Source organism: Callithrix jacchus, chromosome 15 (assembly GCF_049354715.1).
Source record: "Callithrix jacchus isolate 240 chromosome 15, calJac240_pri, whole genome shotgun sequence".
Taxonomy (NCBI): Eukaryota; Metazoa; Chordata; class Mammalia; order Primates; family Cebidae; genus Callithrix; species Callithrix jacchus.
In genome coordinates, this window is record NC_133516.1 from 53,940,358 (window position 1) to 53,962,435 (window position 22,078).

General features: G+C 46.5%; 1 long non-coding RNA gene across 1 annotated transcript; it reads left to right on the forward strand.

The window, feature by feature from the left end:
• The first annotated feature begins 2,074 nt into the window (after positions 1–2,074).
• Positions 2,075–20,630, forward strand: LOC118148009 (uncharacterized). The gene is made up of 2 exons (XR_004734750.3): positions 2,075–2,557; positions 18,503–20,630. It is a non-coding gene; the product is annotated as an uncharacterized LOC118148009 (long non-coding RNA).
• The last annotated feature ends 1,448 nt before the right edge of the window (positions 20,631–22,078 follow it).

The window sequence follows — 22,078 nt, forward strand, 5'->3', positions numbered from 1 at the left end:
TTGCCAAAGGCTTCCACTTTTGGAAAACATGTTTGTTGACAGAAGTGCCACATTGGACTATTTTGAATTTGAGTGCTTATTTTCATTCTGAAGTTTATTTTTAGTTGCACACTGTTTTATTCATGTGGGTGAAGGGACAAAAAATTGTACTTAATACTGCACAGATCTGTTACCATTCGGTGTCAATTGAGCTTTACGCATATTTACTCTTGAATGTGGTAGGATTTGACCAGGCCCTGCTTGTTCTGAAAATCTTAAATGATGGAAGTGACTCATCTTCTAGAATTAGATTTCTGATTGAAGTTGGGTTAGTCTGCATAGCAAAACTAAAATACCATTGTTTAAAACAGAGTCGATTCCCTTACACCAGGGTTTTTTCTTTAGCAGTGTTCTAGAGCTTAACATGTTAGAATCACCAGGAGAAATTTAAAAGAAATCATGATGCCTACCTAGGCCACACCCCAAAAGACCAGTTATATCTGGATCTCTGCAAGTGACATCCAAGCATTAGTATTTTTCAAAGATCCCCAGGTTATTCCAGTATACAGTGTGGTTGAGAACCAGAGCTGACACAAAGCAACTCCTAACAATTCCATGATAATATTATGGTGCCACAAAGTCAACCCAGGTCCTTTCCATCTTTCTGCACTTCCACCCTCAGCACTTGGCATTCATTCTCAAGATTATCACATGGTCCAATATAGCTGCTGAAGCTCCAGCCATCACATCCAGGTTCCACATGGGAGGAAGGCAGAAGGAAAGGAGGAACTAAATGATGTAAGGTTTAGCTGTGATGGCCTGAATTGTGTCCCCACTAAATTCATGTATTGAAGACCTAACCTCCCCCTGACATGAGACTATATTGGAGATAGGGATTTTAAGAGGTAATTAAGGTTAAATGAGGTCACAATAGTTGGGACCTAATCTGATAGGATTGGTGGACTTACAAGAGGAGGCAAAGGATATTACTCCTCTTCTACCCCTCCCCCTCCCCCTCCCTCTCTCTTTCTCCTTCTCTCTCTCCCTGTCCCCTATGTGAAGACATGGAGAAAAGCAAACCAGGAAGCAAGAAGCAAGTCTTCAGCAGCAGCTGGCCATGCTGGCACCCTGATCTTGCACTTCCAGCCTCCAGAACTGTGAGAAACTCAATTTCTGTTGTGCAAGCCTCCCAGTCTATGCATTCTTTTATGGTGGCCCCAGCAGACTAAGATGGTGGCTGAGTCAGCCTCCTTCCATTATTCTTCCCAGAAGTTCCAGAGGTACTTCTATTTATACATTACTAGCCAGACATCATTACCTGGCCACCTTAACTGAAAAAAAGGTGGGTGAGTGTTGTCTCTTTGCTGGGTTCATCACCCTCTTAAACAAAATCAGGCTTCTATGACCAAGGAAGAGGGACAAAAAGCATTTAGGTAGCAACCAGCAGTCTCTGGTCTCAATGCCCTGATGAAAAGGGGAGATGGGATGGAGGGGTTGGGGCAATGAGGGAGAGCAAATGAGAGCTATGACAGCGCCTAGGAGAGGGCACTTTAGAAGCTAGGAAATTAAGCTTGGTAAGCTTTACCACATGTCAGGGAGTACCGGGAACAGACGGCAGGATTCCTGCATGGGAGCTTCCACAGGACCCGGCCTCCCCACTGCCTCTCCACCACATCACAGCTGTTGTTTAAAGAGGCCCCGGTGTAGAGTCCAGCTGTTGGAAGAGCAGCCCTTCTATCGGCTTGGGCTGGCGATGACAAATCAGTTTGCACAGAGGTCCCTGGACAAGCGCAATGACTCAGACAAGCAGCGTGTTTTTTCAGACTTTGTCACATGCAGGGAATGAGCTCTTTGGCAGGCCTTTTCTGAGCCAGCATAGGAAGGGCTTGGGAGAGCTGGAGAAATCTGAAGTGCACAGACATCTGGCATTGCCTGGAAATGCAGACCAGGAGGCTGTCTTTGTTCAGTGAGCAACTATTTGAGGATTTACGGCATGCTGATATGTGTGCTGAGAGGACAGATGAGGTCCCTGCTCTCACAGAGTTTATGTTCCAGAAGGATGAACAACAAACAGTTGAACAAATAAGATAATTTCAGATGGGGCAATGGAGAAAAGACAGGGCTACATTAGATAAGACTCAGAGAGTTCTCTTCAGGGAAGCAAGAAGTTTTTGTTGTTGTTTTCGGTTTGTTTTTGAGACAGTCTTCTCTGTTGCCCAGGCTGGAGTACAGTGGCATGGTCTTGGCTCACTGCAACCTCAGCCTTCCGGGTTCAAGTGATTCCCCTGCCACAGCCCCTTGAGTAGTGAGATTACAGGTGCCTGCCACCATGCTCGGCTAATATTTGTATTTTTAGTAGAGATGGAGTTTCGTCATCTCTATTTGGCCAGGCTGGTCTTGAACTCCTGGCCTCAAATGATCCGTCTGCCTCAGCCTCCCAAAGCGCTGAGATTGCAGGCATGAGCCACTGTGCCCAGTCGGCAAGAGTTGATGGATGAAGGAACCCAGATGTGGGGAGAGCTTGTGGGGGGAAGAATGTTCCCAGGGAAGAGTGAAGGGAAAGAGGCTGGAGTGTCTGGTGAGTAGAAAGGAAACTAGGGGGTTGGAGCAGTGTGGACAAGGAGAGGGCAGAATGTGGGGTCAGAGAGGAGGCATGGACCGGGTCATGGAGGGGTACTGACAGTATTGAAAGACTGAATTTTCACGTAAGGGCAATGGGGAGCTACTGTGCACATTTAAGCCACAGAGAGACAACCGCTGCTTACTTTTTGGAGACCATTCTAGCTGCCGTGGGGATAGTACATGGTAGTATCTGGCCCTTTATGGGAAAAGTTTGCCAGCCTCTGGACTAGAAGAGAACGGGCTTGATGGGGTTATATGTTGGTTGGGGAGAGACTGGGCCAGCCAGAAATATTGGTAGTTTGGGTGTAGGGGAAAGAAAACGATGGAATTCAAATTTTAGGCTTTTGGTTTGAGGATCTTGGTGAAGGTGTTATTTACTTAGATGAGAAGATGATGTTTGGGAAGGAAAACCAAGGTCTTTTGGGCATGCTATTTTGAGATGCCTGATAGCACAGGGACAAGCAGAGCACAGAGCATCTGCACATGGGTCCATCTGGGCTATCACGGTAGCCAGAGAAGTCAGTGGCTTTTCAGAAGTTACTCAAAAGGGAGCCAGATCCCTGGGAGAGTCAGGAGTCAAGGGTACAGATGTTAAGACGGACCCACACCAGAGTCTTGGCCAAGCTCAGAAGAATCAAGAGAGCCGGGGGATGTAATATGCATGTGCTTTGAATTTGGCCAGAAGGGGTCAACCAGGGGCTAGCATGGCATTAACACCCCTTTACTAATCAGTCGAGTTAGTGCCAGCATTATATGTCTGTGTCTACTTAAAGGGTATGAATTGAGAGACGTTAGGCTCCCTTTTCACCCCCAAAATTGTCTCCCTGTCTGAGCTGGATACCTTTGTCTCAGGTCCCTCCATAATCACCCAGTTTTGTGAGTTGCATTATTTGAGGCCAATAATAAAACACAAGTGATGTCATTCACTCTTCTGGATATCAAATGAGAAGCCTCAGAATTATCTTCTTTCTCTCTCTCGGTTGCATCTTCAAAATGTCTCAAAGTAATGCAAATCATCAGGCTTCACTCTTCCGGCCTGGATTAAAGTAATAGCAGCCTAACTGGTCACCGACTGACGGCAGTTGGTCCTCACCCGGTTTCCAGGGTGACTGTGCCAGGACAGACATCTCATTGTAATGAACAATGATGGTTTTGTCTGCCAAGAAGAGCAGCTCTCTTCTATCACCCCTTCCCCGCACAGCATGTGGCTTTTGATGGGGCTGCTGATCCTGGTCCTCTGGCTCCGGCCACAAGTGAGCAGATGACTGATGTGGGCTAATCAGAGCCCATGGTTCCAGCTCCTGAGATCTAGTCAGTCACTGACATGCCAAGAGAGAACTTGGCCTTTCCCCTTGAAGTTTAACATTTCAGTAGGTTGGTGCAAAAGTTATTGCAGTTTTGCTATCACCTTCAATGGCAAAAACCACAATTGCATCAACCTAATAGCTAATTGAGCCCATAGCTGAGAGAGTAACCAGCCGAAAGAAAGAAAGAAATGAATGAATGAAAGAAAGAAAGAAAGAGAGAGAAAGAAAGAGCTTGTGCAAAGACCTGGTGGCAAGAGGGAGCATGGAGCACACCAGGCAGGAGGTGGTGGCCAGCACAGCCACAGTGGGAGTGAACAGGGCCACAGGGAGCAGGTGGCATGACGTCTCTTCACCGAGGCAGAAGCAGTGGCGGCAGCACAGCAAACATTTAAAAATGGCCCCATGTGCTGGGCATTGTCCTGAGCACTTTACAGACAGTCACCCATTTAAACCTATAGTAATGCAATGAGGTAGGTATCATTAGCATCCCAATTTGACCCATGAGGGAAGGAAGGCGAAAACAGGTGCTTTTCCAAAGTTCTATATAGTGCGTGAAATGAGATGGACAAAGAAACAGGAAAGAGCAAATACAGCACGTGATGAGCAGTGACAAATTAATTTGTCACAGACTGGTCACTAGCCCCACGCATACATCCCATGACACTGGGCAGTGTCACCAGTTGGGAGTTAAAGGCTGGTTTGGCCAGATGAGCTCATGGCTAACACACTTCTCCCCACCAAGGCCATGGCTATTGCCATTAACCAGTGCTCCCCACAAGACGGTTCCGGTGGAGGTGGAGGAAATCTGCCCTCTCTGTAGATTTCCACCTCCTCTGAGAACCAAATATGTACTGTCATAAGGTCAGAATCCTGAGAGCATCGAGGAGAAGCATTCATTACTCATCGGTCCCATAAAGTGCTGGGGCCATCCAAGTGCCTGACCCGTAATTGGAGGCTCAGCCCTGCAGCCTGCTCTGTCCCCATGCAGAGCAGGTTCCTGGATTCACTTCCCATTCCTTCTGCTGCTTTTCCACATGGCTGGATTTATTTTCAAAACAATTTATAGTTACATTAAATATTAAAGGCACTTTGCAGGTGGTGTTTACTGTTTGAAAAGTTAACAAATGTATGTTGTGCCGTATGAAATGGCAAAATCCAATTTGGAGTGCTTGATGGCTTGGGCTGGGTGATAGCAACGTGACGGCTATTTCCATATTTTAATGAGGCAGCTTCTTCAGAGCAGCCCTGTTACGTGATTGGGTGAGAGGGTCACACAGCACAGACTAAGCGCGGGTGCCAGGGATGGAAAGGCCGCTGTTAGCCTCTGCACCGCTCACGCGGCCGTTTGTAAAGTCCACAGCTACATGGTGGCCTATTTGATAATAGCTTTACAGTCCTGTTGTTCTTATGGGGCCTTCTCCCTGTGCCTGGTGCTTGACGAGCACTCTCTGTTCTTCCATGAAAGACTTACCCATTCCTTCTGGACTTGTTTGTGGAACACACACACTGTGGCAGGCATTGTGCCACAGAGAGACCCTGCCCCTGTCCTCTTGGAGTTTATATGGCATGAGCTGAAGACAGGCAAGAAGCAAGTAAGCAGACTCAAAAATAAGAGAGCTGTAGATTGTCATTAGCAACTGAAGGTAATCAGGGAGTGTAGTGACACGGAGTCACGGGAGATGGAGTAGAGCTGTTGAGGAAGGCCTCTCTGAGAAGGTGCCATTTAAGCTGAACCCTAAAAGATAGCAGGGCTCAGCCACAGGGAGAGACAGGGGCATTCCAGGCAGATGGAACAGTAGGTACAAATGCCCTGGGGCAGAAAACAGCCCGGCAACTGACAGAAGGCCAGAGCCATCCTAGAGCCCTGAGCAGAGAAGGGGGGTGACTGCTATGAGAAATCTCCGTTTTACAGATAAGAAATCCACAGCTTAGAGAGGTTAATTTTTCTAACTGCGATCACCTATCAGCCATGAGCCTACCCATCAGCCCCATAAAGCGCTGAAGTGGGGCCTCCAAGTGCCTGACCTGTAATTGGAGGCTCCCATGAGAGCTTTGCAAATCCTCGCACCTGTGCTTTTGGGGAGGTGTTAAATGCAGAGTTTATGATTGGGTAGGTCTTGAGGTAAAGCCTGCATATTTGCATTTCTAATGAGCTCTGGAGTAATGCTGATGGCACTAGTGTGCAGACCACACTGCCTGACACAGAGGCTGATTCAGACTGTGTGCTGTTATCATACGATGGAAACAGAAGCCAGCCACAGTGACATCCCCAGGGCTTACCCTGCGCTGGACACTGATGTTTGTGCTATATGTATTATAGTGAATTTTCAGAGCAACCCTTTGAGGTAGGTAGTATTTTTATCTGCAAATTTGTTTCTATGGATAGAGAAACTGCAGCACAGAGAGGCAAAGCACTTTTCTTAAATTTGCACAGCTGGTGGGTGGCCAAGCTGGAATTTGAACGAAGCACCTGGGATCTTGGGTCTGCCATCCTTCCCTCCAAGGGAAGCACCTCTAGTTTCCATGTCTCTGGTGCCATTCACTCAAATAATTACTAATTCAATTTCATAGCTAGCCCTGTAATCTGCCACCTCCCTGGCCCTCATGGCTCTGAGTTTGCAAGTCCTGTCCTACTCTGAAAATTCCTTTTGTTTTCTTGCTCTCCTTCCCTGATTAACTCAAGCAAATATTCAAAGGAGCACACATTCCTTGAGCTCTTTCTGACTGATCAGAGTTGCCACAGCTTCTGGAGAGAGCCTGTCTGCAATGACTTCTCCGTGGATAATGGACGTTGACTTGGGTGCATGTCTCACGCCTTCTCATTGTGTTTATCAAGCTCACATCCTTGAAGCTGATGTTGATAGAGCATCTGTGATGAACCAGAGGCTGGAATTAGAGCTTTGCAAACCCTCTCTCCTGTGCTTTTGGGGAGGTGTTATCACTCCTACTCTACAGGTGGAGAAACTGAGCCTCAGAGAGGTAAAGAAAATTGTTCTGGGCCTCATAACTGGCAAGGGGTGGTGCCAGGATCTAATCCCACAGTTGGACCATATCCTGAGCCCCATCTTCTTCATATACTCTCTGGACCCATCAGGATGATCTATAATGAAAGGCTCAGGGGGCCCAGGACCAGGACCACATAGCTGGTGTTGGAAGGGTCCAGGACAGGGGGCCCATCACAACAGGAGAATAAGCAGATTGTGGAAGGTCAGGTGTGGAAGCCACATAGCACTTGGCCTTCTAAATCCTCCTACATGCGCTTTTTGACAGATGGGGAAACTGAGGCCCTGGAGTGAGAAATTCTAATTAATTTCTGTCTCTCTCTTTTTTAAAGAATTTCAACTTTTATTTTAGATGGAGGGGTACATGCACAGGTTTGTTACCTGGGTATATTGCATGATGCTGAGGTTTGTGGTACAATTAATCCTGTCACCACCATACTGAACATAGTACCCACAGTTAGTTTTTCAACCCTTGTCTTCCTCCCTCCCTGCTCGATACTCTTCCGTGTCTATTGCTGCCACCTTTATGTCCATGAGTGCCCAACTTTTAGTTTCCACTTATAAGTGAGAACATTCGGCGTTTGGGCTTCTGTTCCTGCATTCATTTGCCTCCAGCTGCATCCATGTTGCCGCAAAGGATATAATTCTGATCATTTTTTATGGCTGTGTAGTATTCCACAATGTATATGTACCACATTTGCTTATCCATTCCACTAATGATGGGCATTTAGGTTGATTCCATGTCTTTGCTATTTTGTTGCAATGAACATTCCAATGCATGTATCTTTTTGGTAGAACAATTTCTTTTGGATATATGCCCAGTAATGGGATTGGGGAGTTGAATGGTAGTGCTGTGTCAAGTTCTTTGAGAATTTATATTCTTTACAATACATGAATCCAGGCTTTCTCTACCTCGGCACTATTGACATTTTCGGCTAAATAATTCTTTGTTTTACAAGATTGTCCTATGCCCTGTAAGATAGCTAGTGGCATCCCTGACCTCTTCCCACCAGGGGCCAGTTGCAGCTCCCCAGCCCGTGGCCAGGTTGTAACAAGCATCAATGTCTTCAGACTGGAGGCTGGTTGAAAACCCCTGCATTCATCCAACCAGACCCCTTGCTGGCTTACCATTCTTTAAATTTCTCATAGTACTTTCTGGATGAAATCCAAACTCCTTTGCTGGATCTACGAAACCTTCAGTGATCTGACTCTGCTAATATAATGAAAGACCCTTGGCTCTAGCCAGCACCCTCCCCACCCTCAGGGACAAAGATAATAGCTGACAAATACCGAGTACTTCTTAAGTGCGAGGCACTGTTCTAAGCACCAGTGCTCTCCAAGGGTCACATCTATGTCACAGCTTAGAAAATCGAAGTCTTTAGAGTTTAAGAAATGTGGTTAGCTCCTGGCAGATCTCCAGTTTGAATCCTGGCATTCTGACCTTGCACCCAGCCCCTCTGCTTAACATACATAATAAGAACGATGGTTGCTCAAGCTTCTATCAGTGCTGTTCTGCACCGTTCTCATCCTGCTTCTCTGCACCGTGGACTCCTCCCACCCTCACTGCTCTCAGGGGCCGGGGGCAGCGTCTCTTTCATTGCTCACCAAATGCTGTGCCTGGCACAGCCCCAAGCTCCGCCGGTGTTGGTAACTCACCAAGTGCATCAACCCAGGACTCACCTCTCCAGGCAGGGCTGCCTTTGTCAGGAATGATTTGCTTAACCAAAACAGACCCACTTGAGCTAACTTAAACACTGGGAAAGCAGTTCTGAGGAGTTAGGTTATCTTGTGGGTCACAAGGACAAGAATTCATCTGGGTACCTTCTCATTTAAGACTAGAAATTCTTTACAATAGATGGGTGCTGGGAATTGAAAAGCTGGCGGGAAGCAAATGGGCTCTTCCTCCTCTTTCTCTTTGGGTTCTTGGGGAGCATTTTTCTCTTTCTCTACTTCATTTGCCTGCTTTTTGCTGTAGACCAGCCCCCAGCTCTCTGCACACCAGAACATGTGACGCCCCAATGCCTGCCCAGCATGGCCACCCCAACCACGCCAGCATGGGGGAGGGGCAGGGTTGGGGCTCCAGCCAGAGTCTATGCACCTTAAAGCTTTAGTCCAGGAAGCAAATTGATTTGTAAGTTTGAGTCCTAAGGCCAGGTCACTGGGAGGGAAATCCCATTGTCCCTGCTTGGTCGGGGGGTCGCAGCCTTGCCACAGATGACTCATTGCGGGCTCTGGGAATAATCTGTCTTAGAAGGTAGAGTGGGCTGGGGCAGAGAGGAAAAGATGAGTGAAAAAGGAATAGAAATGCAGGGGAGGCCAGGTGTGGTGGCTTACACCTGTAATCCCAGCACTTTGGGAGGAGAGGTGGATGGATCACTGAGGTCAGGAGTTCCAGACCGGCCTAGCCAGCATGGTGAAACCCCACCTCTACTAAAAATACAAAAATTAGCTGGGTATGGTGGTGCATGCCTGTAATCCCAGTTACTGGGGAGACTGACTTAGGAGAATAGTTTGAACCCGTGAGGCGGAGGCTGCAGTAAGCCAAGACAGTGCCACTGTACTCCAGCCTGGGTGACAGAGTGAGACTCCATCTCAAAAAAAAAATAAAATAAAATAAAGAAAAAGGAAGAAGGAAGGAAGGAAGGGAGGGAGGGAGGGAGGGAGGGAGGGAGGGAGGGAGGGAGGGAGGAAGGAAGGAAGGAAGGGGAAAACTGAAAGTTATGGCAGAGGAAACAATGGACTGAAAGAAAGGCCCAGTGTTTCAGGGTGTCCCCTTGGTTGAGGACACATCTCTTTCAAACTTCCAAGGAGGGGCCTTGTCACCCTGTTCTTGCTGGCAGAGCTGGAAAGGGCTGAAGGAGACCACCCATGAGGTCCCCACACAGTCCCCTTTGCTGCCCCCCTCCATCCTCCCTGCTTTATGTTGCCCAAGTTGGGGCTGGCCAACCACTGAGTGTCTTGACAAGTCTCAGAGAAGAGATGGACAAGGTGCAAAAGTCCTCTTGCTGGTTGGTTGGGAATGGGCTCCCCAATTATGTTCTCAGCCCACACTCCCTCTGGCCACAGCTTCCAGTTAACTAGCAGCAGGAAGCGGGGTGGGGGTTGGGGGGGCAGACAGAGCAGGTTTCAGGTAGTTACAGCCAAGCCAGAGCTGAACACTGTCACAGAAATGTGGAGGCTGTGCTTGCTTCCGGCACCCCGGATTAGGATTCTGGTGTTGTATCTGTATGGTGCAACCAGGGTGTGTATCTTCCTCCCAGGGAAAGGCCCTCCCGACTCCAACCACCACCACAGGTGGTGTGGAGAGCTTACTAGATGTATGCAGTGTCTTCTTCCTCCTTTTGGGGGGCCCTGCTGAGCCCAAAAGGCCTAATTATATTTAGCTGGTTGAAGTTTAGGACCTGTGGTTAGGCAGAAAAGAGTGTGATTCTCCAAGTGTGGTTCCCCCAACACCTGCATTTGAATCCCCGGGGAGCTTATAAGAATGCAGATCTCTGGACCCCACCCTTGACCTACAGAATGAGAATCTCTAAAGTGGTAGGGCCCAGGAGTCTTCATTTTTTATAAACTTCCTCTCTCCCCTCTGCTACACATCAATTGTTGTGCACACCAGTGATTCTGTTGTACCCAAAAGTTTAAGGACCAAGAATCACTGGCACGGTGGTTAAAAGCTTGGTGTCAGCCAGGCATGATGGCTCATGCCTGTAATCTCAGCACTTTGGGAGGCCGAGGTGGGTGAATCACAAGGTCAGGAGATTGAGACCATCTTGGCTAACGTGGTGAAACCTCATCTCTATTAAAAATACAAAAACTTAGCCAGGCATAGTGGCACACACCTGTAGTCCTAGCTATTTAAGAGATTGAGGCAAGAGAGTCACTTGAACCCAGAAGGTGGAGGTTGCAGTGAGCCAAGATCATGCTACTCCTAGGTGACAGAGCAAGACTCCATCTCAAAAAAAAAAAAAAGTTTGGTGTCTAAACTCAGAGCCTGGCTCTCTGATTAGCTGGCCCTGTGTCCAAATTAGTTACCATGCTTCATCTTGGTTCTGTCACCTATAAAATGGGTATAAATGCAGCATGCATGTCATAGAGTTACCGGAAGTATTCAATGCCCTTAGCTATAAATAGTGAGCACCACCTAATGATAGCTGTTATGCTCTATCTGGGTGGGGGACAGAGAGTACGTGAAAGCTGTGACGGCCAAAGACTAGAAGCCAACCCAGACTGAAGACTAGAGCTGGGGCACTGGGGTGCCAGGGAAGAATGATCCCCGCACAGAACACAGCGAAGATGAGACGTCATCCAGGGCAAGCCCCAGAGGAGGCCACATGCTTCAAAGTCCCTGCTGTGAGACAGCGTGGGGCACCTAGGGATGGGAGCCAGACACAGTGAAAGGCAAGAAAGACAGGTAGGCAGGAACCACACGGGGAGAGGCCTAGTAGACCAAGGCATGAGCACTTGATCCTATGGATGGCGGGGAGCCATTTAGGGGCTTGATGCCGGGTGGTGTAGGTTAGATTTTAAACGGTACACCTTTATACATGAGCACCTGAGGTTCTTGCTTAGGGTGTCATTTACAAGGCTCTACCCTGGACCTCTGTTGCCTCCTGACAACCTGGTCAAGGAGTCAGTGATACCAAAGGATCAGCCACCTGGAGCATGATACTAAAGCATCATGCTTTACATACCTGGAACCCCTGCTCTGAAGACCCTACACCTGCCTGTGGGTCTGTGCGCACCTCTTTCTCTTATCCCTCTTCCTTCTCCAGGGAGGTTGCCACAGCCTGCGTCCAGCAAGCCAATCTGAGAGGCAGCTGTGTGTGTATCGGTGGGGCAGGCAGCTCTTGGACTTGCAGTCTGAGGCCTGCAGACCTGTTACGAGCCTGTTGCCAAAATCCCAGCCAAAGAAAATGGTGGCTTCTGGCTAAGTTGTTGTGGCTAGGAGTGGGGGAAGGTGACTGACTCAAGTACTATTCAGTAGGTGACCTCATACTGTCCCTGGGAACCAATCCACCATTCCACAGGGAGGAGGAGAAAGTAATTTGAAGCTAGCGAGGTTGGATGCAGAAACAACAGGCTTATCCAGACTAGATAGAAAAAGGTAAAAGAAAAAAATCAGTGACACACAAAAGCTAATACAGTGTTACCTCACTTGCAAAAGAGCACTGCTATAAGATAGGACCTCTGGTGCATGGCAAAGACTATGAAGAAGAGAGAAGTCAGGGGAGGGAAGCCTTGAGTTGATGTGAGACTAAGGCTAGGTTAGTAATCTCATGCCTTTTCGTTGCTGCCAGAATAAAAAACTTTAGCTTGTCATCAAAAAGTAGAATTTCTGGAAAACTTGTGTCCTCCACTGTGTGCTTGACAGCTTCCCCATGTTTCAAGTCTCTTCTGATGAGATCAGTGTGGATATCAACACGTGACCTTCTGATATTACACAACAAAATGTGTCAACATTTGGTAGACATGCAGAACTGTGAACCAATATTTTCTTAATAGTTGTTATAATGTTATAAAATCACACATGGGTAAAAGGTCCATTTAAAACACAACATAGACAGATTGATTTTAATGTGAGAAAATATAAAAGCTCACTGATAGGGTTTCAGATTTCATGTCACACCTAATCATTAAAAGAAACCACCACTTGTTGAGTTTTTGTATAGTATCAAAAAAGAATAGCTACAGTTATCTGAAGAGGGTATTAACATTGTCCTTCCTTTTTCAACTGTGTGAAGCTGCATTGTTAAATATACTTCAACCAAAATAATGTATCCCAATAGATTGAATGAAGAACAGATATGAGAATCTGGCTGTCTTCAATCAAGACAGAAATTGAGACTAGGCATGGTGGCTCACACCTATAATCCCAACAACTTGGGAGGCTGAGGTGGGAAAATTACTTGAGCCCAGGAGTTCAAAAATAGCCTGGGCAACATAGTGAGTCCTTGTCTCTGCTAAAAAAAAAATAATAATAATAAAAAATAAAAGAAAAATAGTCTGCCGTACACCTATAGTATTAAATACATGGGAGGCTGAGGCGGGAGGATCGCTCGAGCCCAGGAGGTGGAGATGGCAGAAAGCTGAGATTGTGCCACTGTACTCCAGCCTGGGTGACAGAGCGAGACCTTGTCTCAAAAAAAGAAAGAAAAGAAAAGCTTGGGAAAAATGTAAAAACAATACAACTTAATTTTACTAATTTTTAACAAAATATATTTTTCATAAAAATACAATATACATGTTAACATATAAGGGGTTTATCATTGTTATCCTAATGAATTAATAAATATTTTAAATATATGTTTTTAAAAACATTCTTTGGGCTCCTGTAGTTTTAAAGGTATAGGGTTCTGGGGCCAAAGTTTGAGAACATCCATTCAAACTATTTTATGCAAAATCTCACTTTTTCACTTAAAACCATATCAAGGCTATCTGTTCAAATATAGTATCGAATAATAATAGCTACCCTTTATTAAGTACTTAGAATGTGCCCAGAGATCGTGCTAAGCAGTTTGCAAGCATCAACTCATTTCCATTTACTCTTTACAAAAGAACCTGTGTGAGGGAGGTACATTTGCCCCAATCTGCAGATGAAGAAACCGAGGCACAGAGAGGTTAAACTGCTTGCCCAAGGACACGCAGCTACTTAGGTGATCTAGCCAGTTTTGAACTCAAACATTCCGACTCTAGAGGTTGCAAGTTTTATAGTAACCAAAAGCATGAAAGTCCCAAGATTGCTGTGAATAAACATACCTTGAGTAGATTTTAAGGACTAGAGTGATATAAAGGGCTGTGCTTAGGAAAAATTGCAACAGAAATTTGGTAGGTGATTTATGTAGCCATGAATCTTTCTCACCATAAGTAATCTGTGGTCTTGGTGTACCTGTTTCGTTTTTTGCACAGGGCGTCTAGTACCCGCCTCCCCCCCAAAAAAAAACCTCAAAGACAAAAGAAGACTAGCTGTTCACCTGCACACTCTTTTGAGACTCTCAGTGAATACCAGGGTCTCAGTTTGGGTCCCTGCCAAACTGGGAAGAGTGCCTTCTCTAACCCACCTCAATCCACCTTCTGTCTTCTTATCTACTCTTTCATGACCCCATAGTTTTCCTGTAGTTATGTATCCCAACTGGTAATGATCTGTTTGTCATGTGGATTGTCAGACCCTGCTCCCCAACTAGACCATCTGCTCCTTGATAACAGGGAACCCAGCTGTCTGCATTCATCCCTGTGTCCTCTGATCCTAAGACATTACCCAGTGCACTGTAGCTCTCGTAAATGCTGGTTGAGTGAATGAGTGTGAAGTAGACACTCTCAGAATGCTGCACCTAAGCCCTCCACCGTTTTTGTGCATAACAGCTCCTGAGGTGCTCTATCTCCTATGAGTCTGTCCCTGCGTTTCTTCATTAGGGGCTGCCCTCAGACAGCTGGAGACTTGCTGCACCAGTCAGGTGCTGGCAGTACCTGAAAATATGTGTCCCTCTGGGGACAGCCGTTAACCAACGACGTGGTGAGAACTGCAAGTAGAAATACTTCATATCACCCCTCATTAGGACACCCCAAATGCACCCCACTCTTGCCAAAGCTCCCATACAAGAGTGAGTCTAAGGTACCCTTCACAGCAGGGGTCTCCAACCCCCAGGCCATGGACCAGTACCTGTCTGTGGCTTGTTAGAAACCAGGCTGCACAAGAGGTCAGGCAGATGGTGAGAGAGTGAAGTTTCATCTGTGTTTACAGCCACTCCTCATCACTCACATGACCACCTGAGCTCCGCCTCCTGTCAGATCAGCAGCAGCATTAGCTTCTCACAGGAGCGTGAACCCTATTGTGAACTGCACATGCAAGGAATCTAGGTTGCCTGCTCCTTATGACAATCTAATGCCTGATGATCTGCCACTGTCTCCCATCACCGCCAGACGGGACTGTCTAATTGCAAGAAAACAAGCTCAGGGCTCCCACTAATCTATATTATGGTGAGTTGTATAATTATTTCTTTAAATATTACAATGTAATAATAATAGAAATAAAGTACACAATAGACATAATGTGCTTGAATCATTCCAAAATCATCCCCCAGCCCTCCTGGTCCATGGAAAAACTGTCTTCCATGAAACCGGTCCTTGGTGCCTAAAAGGTTGGGGATCACTGCTTCATGGGACTTGGCTTGCCACCATACCCCTGTCTGCTCCATACCCTGCTTGCTCCCTTCCCCTTCTCATCTGACTACCCCACCACCCTGTGTTTTTCCCTGCAACACTTCCTTATACAGCATGCATATCTTTGCCACTAGGTCTGCTCCTGGGAAACTAGACCTAAGACAGTTTGGAGCTGTGTCTCTCTACTAGGTATCACCCCTCATATATTGTAGACACTTCATGTTTGTTGAATGAATGATACAAGGATCTCATTTGTCATCCTGGAGTTCTAGGGCAAGATTTAAGGAACAGAATGGCTAAGAAAGAAACTATTTCAACATATTCTCTAAAAACCTTGATAATGAAGACCTCTGGGAGGGTGGTATCACCAGTGGAATGCTGGAGCTGGTTCCAGCTGGCTTGTGAAAACCAATTGTTCCACATTCTGGAATTTTGTAAGCCACTCGTTCGATGCTTAGGAGCTTGAAATTGGCCATGGTGGGAATATTTACACCGCAGAAATTGGCAGATGCTCCAAATCACAGCTGTTCCCATCCCCCACCCTATCCTCAGGGAGCCAGTTTACTCCATACTACTGGTCATAATCCCTCAGGGTTAACAAGGAAAACTTGTACAATAAATACAATATAGCATACTGGCTAAAACTGTGGCTTCGGAAGCTGGAGAGACCTAGGTTTAACTGTATTGTCATTTATTGATTCTATGACCTCGGCAAGATACTTGATTTCTCTGTGCCTATAATTTCTTCATCTATAAAGCAGGACTAACACCATTCATCTCTTGACATAATACATATGGTCTTAGTGCCTCACATGTAGAATCAGTTCCATAAATGCTGGCTATTAAGTTGGAACCAAGAGACACAGAAAGGCCTGGAACATGGTCTTGGAGGCTACTGTCATGGTGCCCTCAGGTCAGCAGACTTTGCCTCACCACTTACCTTAGTTGTCAGCCCTGCCCTGCCAGGTCACCTTGACCAACACCTGTGGTCTGGTGACCTCTTAAGAGGACTAATTTCTGGTCTCTGCTGAATGCTTATCACATAGAAACCCGAGGCACCAGATGTTGGCTCATTTTGCAGATCTCTTAAAGAAAGAATGACCACTGGAACTCTGTCTCTGTGGCTGCCTTCTAGAAAAGACAATCCACTGGAGGCAGATTTTTTAGCAGGATCTGGGCCCACATGGCTGGAAATCACACTGCCTCTGAGATCAAGATCCACAGTCCTCGGGCACTACAGTGACACAATCCCATCACACTTGGCACCAATGAAGCAATACATTTCCTCAGTCAAATGCAATTGACTAGCTAACCTTAAGCAATCTGAGGATGGTGTAGCCAAAGCTGCCAGTGCCCTGTCCATGTCTTCTGGGGACCAGCTCATATCTGCTTGCTTCCTTTCTGCCACTGCTGCCTTCCACTCTGGCCACCATCAACTCTGCACAGAATACATGCCCCTGGGAGTAGCTAGCAGCCCATGATTGATGGGAGTTGGTGGCTAAATCCCTAGCTTCCTCTCCACTTGGGTAAAACAACTCAGGGGTGCACTCCACAATGTCTCCCCGAAGTTACTAGTAGTGGGATGACTCCAGTTGTCCACAGCAGTGACTTTCTCATGACATACTCTGATGGACTGCCTTTCCTTCCCTTCCTCACCTCCCCTTTACCCTATCAGTACTTCCTGGTTCATCTCCCAAATAAAGTACTGACCTTCACAGCTTGGTTTCAGAATCTGCATCCAAAGACAATAGATGCCAATTATTCAACACCAACTATGTGCTTTCATTTGTGGAAAGGTTTCATAAAGCGGGTAGGTCAAGGTCAGGGCAGAGAAAGAAGAATGAACCAAGCTAAGAGTGACAAAGTGGGCTGGGATTTCTTTTCTTTTCTTTTTTTTTTTTTTTTTTTTTTGAGACACAGTCTCACTCTGTTGCCCAGGCTGGGGTGCAGTGACATGATCTTTTGGCTCACTGCAATCTCCACTTCCCAGGTTCAAGCAATTCTCATGCCTCAGCATCCTGGGTAGCTGGGACTACAGGCATGCACCACTGCACCCAGCTGATTTTTCTATTTTTGGTAGAGACAGGGTTTCATCATGTTGGCCAGGCTGGTCTCCAACTCCTGACCTCAAGTGATCTGCCCTCCTTGGCCTTCCAAAGTGCTAGGATTACAGGTGTGGGCCGGGATTTCAGATGAAGGATTTTTCATCTTCGGCTGGCCTTCCATCCTTCTTGGGTTTTGACATGCAATGTATATGTCAACCTTATAAAGATTTACTGCAAGTTTTACCAAGACCCAGAATTATGGGTTTGTTGAAGAAGCCCTGGAGAAAATGGAACAGACATTTACTACGAAGTTTCTGGACTGGCCTTTTCCATGAATAGTAATAGACGGCATGTATAGGGCTCTTACTTTTTGTGTAACACCGTGACCAAGGGCATGATCTTATTCCGTCACCACAACAATACTATGCGGCAGGTCTGGCTATGTTTCATTTTGTGGTTGAAAAAACTGAGTCTCAGAGAGATTAAGTCATTTGTCCAAAAATGTCCAGCATAGGTAGGTGGTGCAGCCAGGTATCCCGTGGGCACCAGTGTGCCCGGCCAAAGTGCGACGAAGATGTATAGGTCAAAGCCTCCCTCTTCCTCTACCCCACTGGACTACTGGATCCAGGGAACAATGCATTTCTCTGATTGGTTCTGTTTTTAATGAGGTGCTGATACTCATTGTAGAATACTGCAAAACTGCCCCTCCTTTCTCAACCTTTCTGCCTCTGCAACAGCCTCTCGTGTTCATCACACGCACATCAGGTGGAAGGGAACGAAAGCTACTGTGACAAGACAAAGAAAGCCCAACATTGCCAGTGGCCTGGGACCTGAAAACAAGTCATTGTGTGTTAAATCTTTACGGAAGGAAACTAAAGGTCGTGTGCGTCAGTGTGAATGCTGGCTGTGAAATTAATGCTTTGGCCAAATGACTCAGTCGAGACAGAAACAAGATTTTCTTCACACTGGTGTGAGCCAACATTTAAAAAAAAAAAAGCTGCTTAGAGTCAATGGAATCTTCGAAGGCAAGGCCTTTCAGTTTTTGCTGCTCCTAACCAAGCTGCATTGGTCTCTCTGATTGCTGCCCTGCAAAAACCAGCCAGAACTCACTTTTCTCCATCTTTCCACATGTGTAAGAGCTGCCAGAGTGAGGAAAGTGGAAGCTACCAGAGGGAGGAAACATAAACCAGGTCCTGATCCCTGATTAACTGAAAATCAGCCAACTTGGGAAGGGGATGGCTGCACAAGCCCACAAAACACAGATTCCCAGAGGAGGCAGGGGTAGGAAAGCTCTTGGCCGTGGCCTATTGTCTGGGAGATAGGAGTCAAGATGACTTGGTTTCAACAAGCTGTCTTTGATTACTTGACATTTGGCTCTTTGCTCTCTCTCCAGGTCAGCCTGACCCAAGGTTGTCACCCCAGAGGACTGTGAAATAGCATGTGCAGTTAACTGGCCACTGCTGACCTTCGCCTGGAAGACAATGTCTCCGTTGTTCGGGCTTTTGTTGGTCTGCTCTGGAACCAATTCTTTTCTCCTGCAAATTATTGTAGGTTCCCCAGGGAACCATGTGGTCCTTGCCCTTTAGCTGCTCTGCTCTGTGCTGGGGGTGGAGGGTGAGAGAAGAGACAGAACAGGGAGAAGGAGGAGAGGGGAGGCGGTCCCCTGTAGGTGGATATTTTAAGGCTCTTAATGTCAGCTGTGGTTGGAACTGGCCAAGGGAGGCACTAACAAGAAGTTGGAGGGCTAGAAGAAAGAAACCAGTTTCTCTCCAATTCTCTCTCTCTGTCTCAGGTGGTCAAAATTTTAAGGAGACAGGATCCAGCGGGGCTGGGATTAGGATGAAGTAAATGAGGCTGAGTTGTGCAAATACAAGGTCAGATCCTGACCTTGTTCATCGTGGAATTTTTACGTTAATGTTGATGATTTTTAAATGTTGTATCGAAATATTTATCTTGATGACTGACTTTCTGACATTTCCTTAGGCTTCACCCCAAAGCAAGAGCCTTGCTTCTTCACCCTGGTCCCAGCCTTGCCTTCAAGTGTGTGGGACACATTCACACACACAGAAAAATAAGCCATTTAAATGGTCTAACTCTACTGGATATTCTCTATGCTGCTTTCATTCACTCAATAATGTGTAGTTGAGCACTTCTATGCCAATGAATATAGATCCACATCATCCTGGGCTTGAAGAATGTGTTATCAGATATTTTACTAACCCCCCTGCCATGGATGCATCTAGCAGGATCTGTTCACACCCTACCCATGTCTCTAATATTTCTGTGTACTCCAGCCAAATTCCACTGCCCACTCTGCATTTCTGAGTGGAAAGTCTTGTCTCAGATCTGTGGAATGTGAGGCTGTCTATCACTTCAGCAGGGGAAACTGCCATAGAATTAACACCTGCCAGGAACAGCTCTTGACCAATGACCAAGGGGAAATTGGCGTATAAATTCTTCAGCTCCCTTAGCCATTGGGTGGGACAACTCAGGTGTGTGCTGTACACTGCATCCCAGAGCTTTCTCCATGGGAACAAGCTCCATGCCCACAGCAGTACTTGGCTTAATAACCTGCCTTGAGTGGTTGCCTGCTCTTCTCCATATCACTTTTTCTTTCCCTCCTGGGGCTGTCTACACACCCACCCCACCCCACCCCACCCCAATAACAACTGCTCTTGAATCTTTGTCTCAGGAGCTGCTTATGTGAAGATGGACATTCTGATTATTTTGAATTTTTCAATATTAACATTCACCACCTGTATAGATTTTGGCATATTAACAGCCCCCACCTCCTCCTTTGGGGATATGGTCCTCACAAACCAAGGGTAACAGAAGAAGGTAGAGAAAAGAGAAACTCTGCAAAGCTACCATGCAGCTTAGAGTTACGTCCTATAAAATGATCCTTTTCAGTATGTGCTATGGCATCGAAAGTGTTCGGAGCATTGTTCTCACCAGTCAGACTGTGCCTTCACTTCTGTAGCTCCAGTGAGTGACACATAGTAGATAATGGATAAATACGTGTTGCGTGAATGAAGGGAGAAGTAATTGGCTAATGCTCTGAGCCTCTGCCAAGCTGAGTATATGAGACCATTTCATTTACCTGTGCCATTGAGCATCTGTGCAAGGGCTCCCTAGTTCTACCATCAAGACAGCGAATGGTGTTATACTCAGGTTAAGAAGGTGAGTCCAAGAGGGTTGTGCTGGAGGCAGAAAACAGGGGCCCAGTCTTTGGAGATAAAACATGCTCTGGTCCTAAATGGCAGCAGGAGAAGAATCTTCGCAAAGTGAGAGTCAGGCCACAATACCTCCCCTGGGAGGACTTCTGTGCCTGTGTATGTTGGAGAGAGAAGGAGCTTTTTCATCCCAAGTAGAGAGGTTACATCCCCTGTCTGCTTCCCCCTCTCTCTTTCCCTCTCTCCTGCTGTGAAGGCCAAGTATGACTTCACAGAATCCCCAAGCTCCATAAATCAGTTCTAGATCCATCCCACGTGGCTGTAATGAAAGCAGGATTTTAACAAAAACTGGATGCTTCTACTGTTTCAATTGCTATCAGTTGATTCTAGAAGCATTTTTATAAGATGAGGAAGGAAATCTAGTTATTCCAAGAACTGACGACGGAAGGCTGTGACTTCTCCTGAAATGTCCTCATAGGAGCCCTGGCTTTTGAGTCCATAGCACTCTCTCCCCCACCACCACCCAGCTGCCAACCCAGATCAAGGCTGGCTTTGCTCATGCAGTCTTCTTCAATGGCTTACCCCAGACAGTGACCCATCTGATCATGTCTGTACTCCTCCCCACACTGAAGATTCCTGCTCTGCCCTGTAATTCCCTTGGAGAACAGATGCTCCCATTCCAGAACCACCAATACTGCTGGGAGTTTGCATTTCAAGAGACAGCAGCCCTTTGGGAGGAGAGGAAATAGTGGTCAGCCATCCACTGTCACTCTGAAAGGTATAACATTTTATTCCCTGAGTTTGCTTGCTTCCATTTTCTCTCATGTCTGTCAGCATATTTACCTGCACTCTGTCCACAGTTAAATCTTTACCCACAAGGAGTTCACCTTGGAAACAACAGCCTGACCCAACTTCACACTAAACATCCTATGCCCTGCACACAGATGGTCCTTTTACCTGGGCCTGATGAGGAAGGCCAAGCTTAGGATTTGTGTCATATGAAGGCTTATTCTCAGCAGCCTGGATCCTTGGTATCGTCCAAAAGGTAACTTTTCAGCTTCCCATAAATCATTCATTGATCTGCACTACATCATCTTTGCAGGACAACTGCATAGAAGTAACGTCCCAACCCAGCTGACCAACCTGAGTTGGAAGCAAGAGCTTCCTGCATAACTTTTTAGTGGCCTCCCTGCAGGATCGGTTCCCCACCCATTTGTATTAGTCAGTTATTACCAAAACAATGCTGTGTAACAACCTCAACATTTGGTGGCTTAAAATAACTACTGATTTTTTCCACTGACTATATGGTTCAGTTAGGTCCAGGCTGAGGATCAACCTCAGTCTGCTTCACTTGCTAACCAGAATATAACCACTCTTTTCACAGTGACGGTGGGAATGCCAGAGACCAAGTTCAACTGCATACTTCAAGCCTCTGCTTTTGTTGTAGTTGCTCATATTCTATTGACTCAAGCAAGTCAAGGACAAGCCTCAAGTCAGTGGGGCAGGGGAAGTATCCTCTTCCCTAAATGGGCAGGAAGAAGAGTGAACATTTGCTGAACAATAATATTAATTGCCCTACCCCTCCAGCCTTATCTTGAGCCCTCTACCCCTTCATTCCTATTTAGCCAGTCAAAATGGACTGGGCGGTCTCTAGCCTCAGGGCCTTTACATATGCTGTTCTCTCTGCCTGAAAGTCTCTTTCTCTTCCTAGTCCTCAGTTACTCCTTCTGATTCTTCACATTTATGTCTCCTTCCTTCTGCAGAGAATTCTGCCCTAATCCCAAGACCAGGTTGGC